This window comes from Pelecanus crispus, chromosome 8 (genome assembly GCF_030463565.1).
Source record: "Pelecanus crispus isolate bPelCri1 chromosome 8, bPelCri1.pri, whole genome shotgun sequence".
NCBI lineage: Eukaryota > Metazoa > Chordata > Aves > Pelecaniformes > Pelecanidae > Pelecanus > Pelecanus crispus.
This window is the reverse complement of record NC_134650.1, coordinates 25158187-25163885: the sequence shown is the minus strand read 5'-3', so window position 1 is coordinate 25163885 and position 5699 is coordinate 25158187.

The following is a 5699-nucleotide window of genomic DNA, read 5'->3' as shown; positions in this document are numbered from 1 at the left end:
GTCCCTGCAGGAATAGAGCCGGGTGAACTTCACTGGTCCACCCTGAGAAGCTGGAGGTCATCTCATACATGAAGTAACTTTTTCCTGTCAAACTGTTCATCCAGGCTTCTCAGACACATATACCTGAAGCTCTGTATGTAACAGTTGACATGTACATGGTTCATGGTTCATCAAAGAGATGGACATGCCTTCTTTACTAAATATGCTTTTAATTCAGTGCAAGTGGGATGTGCGATAACCCACGAGTCCAAAGCCTTGAGCAACTCCCACCACACCCCAAGACAAGGCCGGCACAGCACTCTGTCCTTCCTGCTCCAGATGTGCAACAGCAAAGGCCTGCTTCTAGCACACCGCTTCCTGCAGGTACCGGCCCAGGTCAAAGGCAGCTGTGAGGACTGTCCCAGAGACAGCAGCTGCTAGAAACCCATGGAAACCAAAACGGCTCTCACGCTGTCACTGTGCTGTAAAACTCGGGGCAGGGCCACGGCAGCCCCGGGGACGCCTCTGGCATCGCCTACGGTGCTCTCTGCTGACCGGGGGTGCAGGGCTTGGGCAGCTATTTGTGTGTGGGTCCCTCGCGGGACCAGACGGGACAGGCCTTCATCTCACCTCATCTCACGGGACAGGATCGGGCAGGGCCTCCTCCCTCACCTCACCCCACCCCACCCCACGCCACCCCAAGGGGCCTGACCGGGCAGGCCCCCACCACACCTCACGGGGGCCGGACCGGGCTGGACCAGGCAGGCCCTCCTCCCCGCCCTCACTCCAGGGCACCGGCGCACACGCAGAAACCCCCCATCGAGACCCCCCGAGGCCCTCCCCGGCCGCGCCCGACCCAGCGCCCTCGGACAGGGCCACGCCCCCTCACCGCCAAGCTGCCCCGGGCCGGGGGGTCCGAGGAGTGCCTCGAGCTGCCATTACCTGCGGCCGGCCGGCCGGCGGAGGGGGCGGCCGGCGCGGCCCGGTCCGGCACCGCCCCACCTCGCCTCGCCCCCCGCGCATCCTCCTGCCGGGCGCGCTCCCGCGGCGGCCGCTCGCTCCCGGCGCGACGCGCGGCGGAGCCCTGCCCGGCCCGCGCAGACGCAGGCGCGGCAGCCCCGCCCCTTCGCCGGGCAGCGGCTCTGAAAATGGCGGCGCCCGGGACGGCTTCCGCCGCTATGTGGAGGGCGGCCTATCCTCGGTCGGACAGGGGCGGGAGGGCGAGCCTTCGGCAGACGGAGAGCGCTGGTAGCCAGTAGGAGGTTGGTGTGGTGTGTCGTCATCTCATCGATGAGCTCCCCACTAGCCTCTCTTAGGAGGGATGCTGCGGGCCCTCCTGATCGCCCCGCGCTGGGCTCCTCAGTAAGTCCCCGTCTCCCTTGTACTGGGAAGCCCAGCACCGGACCCAGCGCTCCAGGGGCGGCCCCACCAGTGGCAGGGCTACCTACACACACTTCCTGGCAAGGCAGCCCAGGACACCATGAGTCTTCTTTGCAGCTCATGTTCAGCTTGGTGTCCACCAGCACCCCAGGGCCTCTTCCACTCGTGCTTCTGCTGATGGCTTCACTGAGATTTCTCGCAGGCTGATGCTTGCCCAGCTCAGCTCAGTGAGGGCTCTGGGTGGGAGGTCCTGGGACTGGGATTTCAGATCAATGTGCTTCTGAGCCCTGCCAGCTCCTCCATCTGCCCGGGGAACTTGTGCAGTCAGATTTCCTGGTTGTCTTCAGCTCAGGGGATCCATGTTTCATTGTGAGTCTCTGTTGCTCGAAGAAGTTCCTTGTCCAGGATTCTGCTCGGCAACTGAAGCCATACTTTCGGAGACCCTGGGGAGGGCAGAGCAGCATGACACCCAAAGAAGAGCCCCTGTACAGCTTCCATGCTCCGAGGACAGCCCTGCTCCTCATCCTCTCCCAGCATTGCACAGGAGGCTCCTTGCTTGCTCCCAACAGGCTACACAGTGCTGCAGAAGTCAGGAGAGGAAGACCTCGCAGCAGGACATCAGGCAGGTGCTCCTGAGCTCCTTTTGCATTCCCTGGTTCACTGCAAGGGAGCAGGGAGCTGCTGAGAAACTCTGCAGCCTCTATCTTGCTTTGTATATTGTGTAATGCATGGTGTAGCTGCCTGACAATATGGGTCACCCTGCGTTATTAACAGCATCATAATTTCCTGCTCTCCTTTCTCCTTTGCAGACAGTGTCATGAAATGTCCTGGAGCTGAATGGGGCTCTGGTAGGAGAGGAGCTCTGTGGAGTAGGCAGTAGGCAAGATGTTAACCTTCAGTTCCATTGGCACCGCAGTTGGGAAGACTGGGAAAGCACTGCCCACTGGAGGTCTTGCTGAGCCCCAGTCCCTGGGGAGATGCATGCAGGTCCATGAGGGAGGAGGAGGTTGTGCATGGAAAAGGAAGGGCTCACAGCTCTTGTTATCACTGACTTGTTCTTACTGAGCTCTTGCACCTTCTTGCTGCAGGTCTGTGACTGTTTGGGGTGCTGAGGTCTGCGTTGATCCAGCGAGGCTCTCGGTGAAGAGGGCAATGGATATACCTAGAAGACCAAGCTGAAACCTTTGGTCTGCCATCTACAGATAGCCCCCCACAGCTCAGGTTACAGTTAAAATTGACTCATTCTTGTGTCCCCAGGCCAGGAAACCCAACCTGGGCCCTGGGAGTTAGATGAGGCTTGTGTTAACAATCTTCCTGTTTCTCCCACTCTCCTAACTGGGATGTAGAAATTTATCCTAATTGAGTAGAGAATCCAACTTGCTAAGGGCAAGCTAGGTAAGACTTGTACTTAGGTGCAGTACTCGTGGAGCAGGATGGACTATCACGCTCAGTGCCTTGGTGTTTGCACTTGGGTTGCAGCATCTTGGGCAAAGTTTTTGTAGCAGGTCTTGGACAGGAGAATGTGGGCACCCACCTCTTCTACTGCTTTCTTGCCCTGGTTTCCGGCTGGTGTCCATGCCTGGAGATGGGGCAGGGCAAGGCTGGGGGCACATAACGTCCCTCCCTGCTCTGCTGATCATCCATGGCTCAGTGGTCCTGCCCGCCTCACCCGTGGTAAAGCTGCCAGCTTTGCCCACTCCAGGATCCTTGGTGCTGACATCTCTGAGATGGGGGGAGAGCATGAAGGAGTTCACCTTGTGTCCAATTGGCTTTGTCAGTGCTAGTGAACATGAGAACTAGAATAGAAATGAAAGGGAAGGAACCAACAAGTACATGTTGTCGCTGAGCCATGAGATGAGAGGAGAGGAAGACTTGAGTGCGGAGAGGAACTGAACATCAGAAAGAGCATGGGAAGAGATTAAGAAGTCCAGAGGGGAGAGCAAGAGAGAGACTGAGCCTCTCGCTTGTCATTCATGTGGATCTTGTACCACAAGAATTTCGTTTTATGACCCTCCTGTCAGCAAATATCCTGCTGATGTTGCTGTTTCTCTGTGTAGCTCTGCTCCCAGATGAGACCTCAGCTGTGCTTCCAGCCAGTAGGCTCCACTGGCTGGTGGAGAAAAGCTCCAGGAAAACCCCTTTCCTCCAGGAGACACGTGTGGCTGGGCTGTGTGTGCCTGGCACAGGGAGTCCAGGGGAGACCTGTGGTGCAGTGTGGAGAGGTGCAGCCAAAGCCAAGTGTCTAGGACTCTGCCCTCTCCCTGGCAGAGATGCCCACAGGGCTTTGGGACCACACCTGCCATGTGGAGAGGTGCAGGATCAGCCCGGGGGTACGCCAGCATTCCCAAATTGTCAGCATCACTTGCTTTCTGCAAACCTCCTTTGGTCTTCAACCTAGGAGCATCCCTGCGGGACAGGCTCTGCCATCCTCTTCTGCTCCCTGTGCTGTGGTGAAGGTGGTGTTGGGACCGTACTCACTGGTGATAGAAGATGGTCTCAGTAGGATACTGCTCCCCAGACGCTGTTTTGGGGAGGGCTGTGGTGGTGGGCTTCCATCCTGCATGCTCAATTTGGGCTCCATCATCTCAGAAAATGGGGTGAAGGCAGGGATGGGCGGAAGGGGGCAGAGAAAATGGGAGGAGGTGGGTGGTGGTGGGGGGTCGTGGAACTCAGGGATGTGGGGGTGCTGCCTTTGGAGAAGGGAAGATGGCATATCTGGCTTCAAAATGGGGCAGGGGCATGATTACTGGAAATACTGACAGGAAACTAAAAGGGAGAAAATGGGCAGGTGGGAGCAGGTTTTATTCTGAGCACAAAAGAGGAAGAGTGGTGGCGGGCAGCAGACAGCCTGTGGGGAGCAGCAGAGAATTGCACCCACCAAGGCTGGGGACACAAAGGGGCCTGTGCCTGCTGCTTGTGCTGCCCACGTCCCCTCAGTGTCTGGCCTGGTTGATGCAGCTCTGAGGAGGAAAGGACATCCCTCCAGCAGGAGGATGGGGTGGGGGGCCGCCTGGAGCACCCCATCCCTGCAGGGCAGGAGCCAGGACCTGGGTGCTCACAGCCAGAGCCGGGTCAGGGAGCCTGGTCCCCGCCTGGCTGGGGCTTGTACATCCCTGTCGTGGTTTAGCCCCAGCCAGCAACTAAGCACCACGCATCCACTCGCTCACTCCCCCTGCCCTGGTGGGATGGGGGAGAGAATCGGAGGAGTAAGAGTGAGAAACACTCCTGGGTTGAGATAAGAACAGTTTAATAATTGAAATAAAGTAAAATAGTAATGATAATAGTAGCAATATAATAATAATATACAAAGCAAGTGATGCACAATGCAATTGCTCACCACCCGCCGACCGATACCCAGACAGTTCCTGAGCAGCGATCGCTGCCCCCCAGCCAACCCCCCCCAGTTTCTATACTGAGCATGACATCATATGGTATGGAATAGCCCTTTGGTCAGTTTGGATCAACTCTTCTGGCTGTGCCCCCTCCCAGTTTCTTGTGCACCTGGCAGAGCATGGGAAGCTGCAAAGTCCTGGGCTAGCATAAGCAGTACTTAGCAACAACTAAAACATCAGTGTGTTATCAGCATTCTTCTCATCCTAAATCCAAAACACAGCACTATGCCTGCTACTAGGAAGAAAATTAACTCTATCCCAGCCGAAACCAGAACAATCCCACATGTGAGCAACCAGAAAGCTCTGACCAAGCCCATCCCCACATCAAACCGCAGCAGTCCTCGGTGTTTGGGGGCTGGCAGGCTGTGTAGATCCCAGCCCAGCCTCAGCTAGCATGCTGGATGGGGCAGATATCACCCCATCACCCCGCTGTGACAGCAGCATTGCTTTCTCCAGGGGGTCTGTTCCCTGGTGTAAAACAAAAAGGACTCGGGTGGCGTGGGGAGGTGGCGCTGTAGAAAACCGGGGCACAGCCCTTTCCCCTGTACCTGCCTGTGCTGGGGATGGGGAGCTACTGGGCTGCAACCTAAAATACTGGGAAATGTCCATCAGTGTTCCTCAGCTGCGTTATTTGGGTCCATCTCAGGGCCGAGAGCACATGGCCAGGATGAAGTTGCAGGAGTCAAACAGTGAAGAGAGGAGATAAAAATCAGGCTGAAGCAAGAGAAGAGGAAGAGAGAGGAAGCCTGCAAGTGCAGAGGGAACTGCCTGGCTGAGCAGAGAGGAGGCGAGCTCCTGGCAGGGCTGCAGCTTGCCCTGGCTGAGCAGTGACCCTCGTGCTGCTGTGAGAGATGGGAACCTCCCAGCTGATCCTGCTAGGTGCCTAGCATTATCACCACAAGGCTGTCAGGAAGATGGCATGGAGGTCTGTCTGGCTAGTGGCTTTCT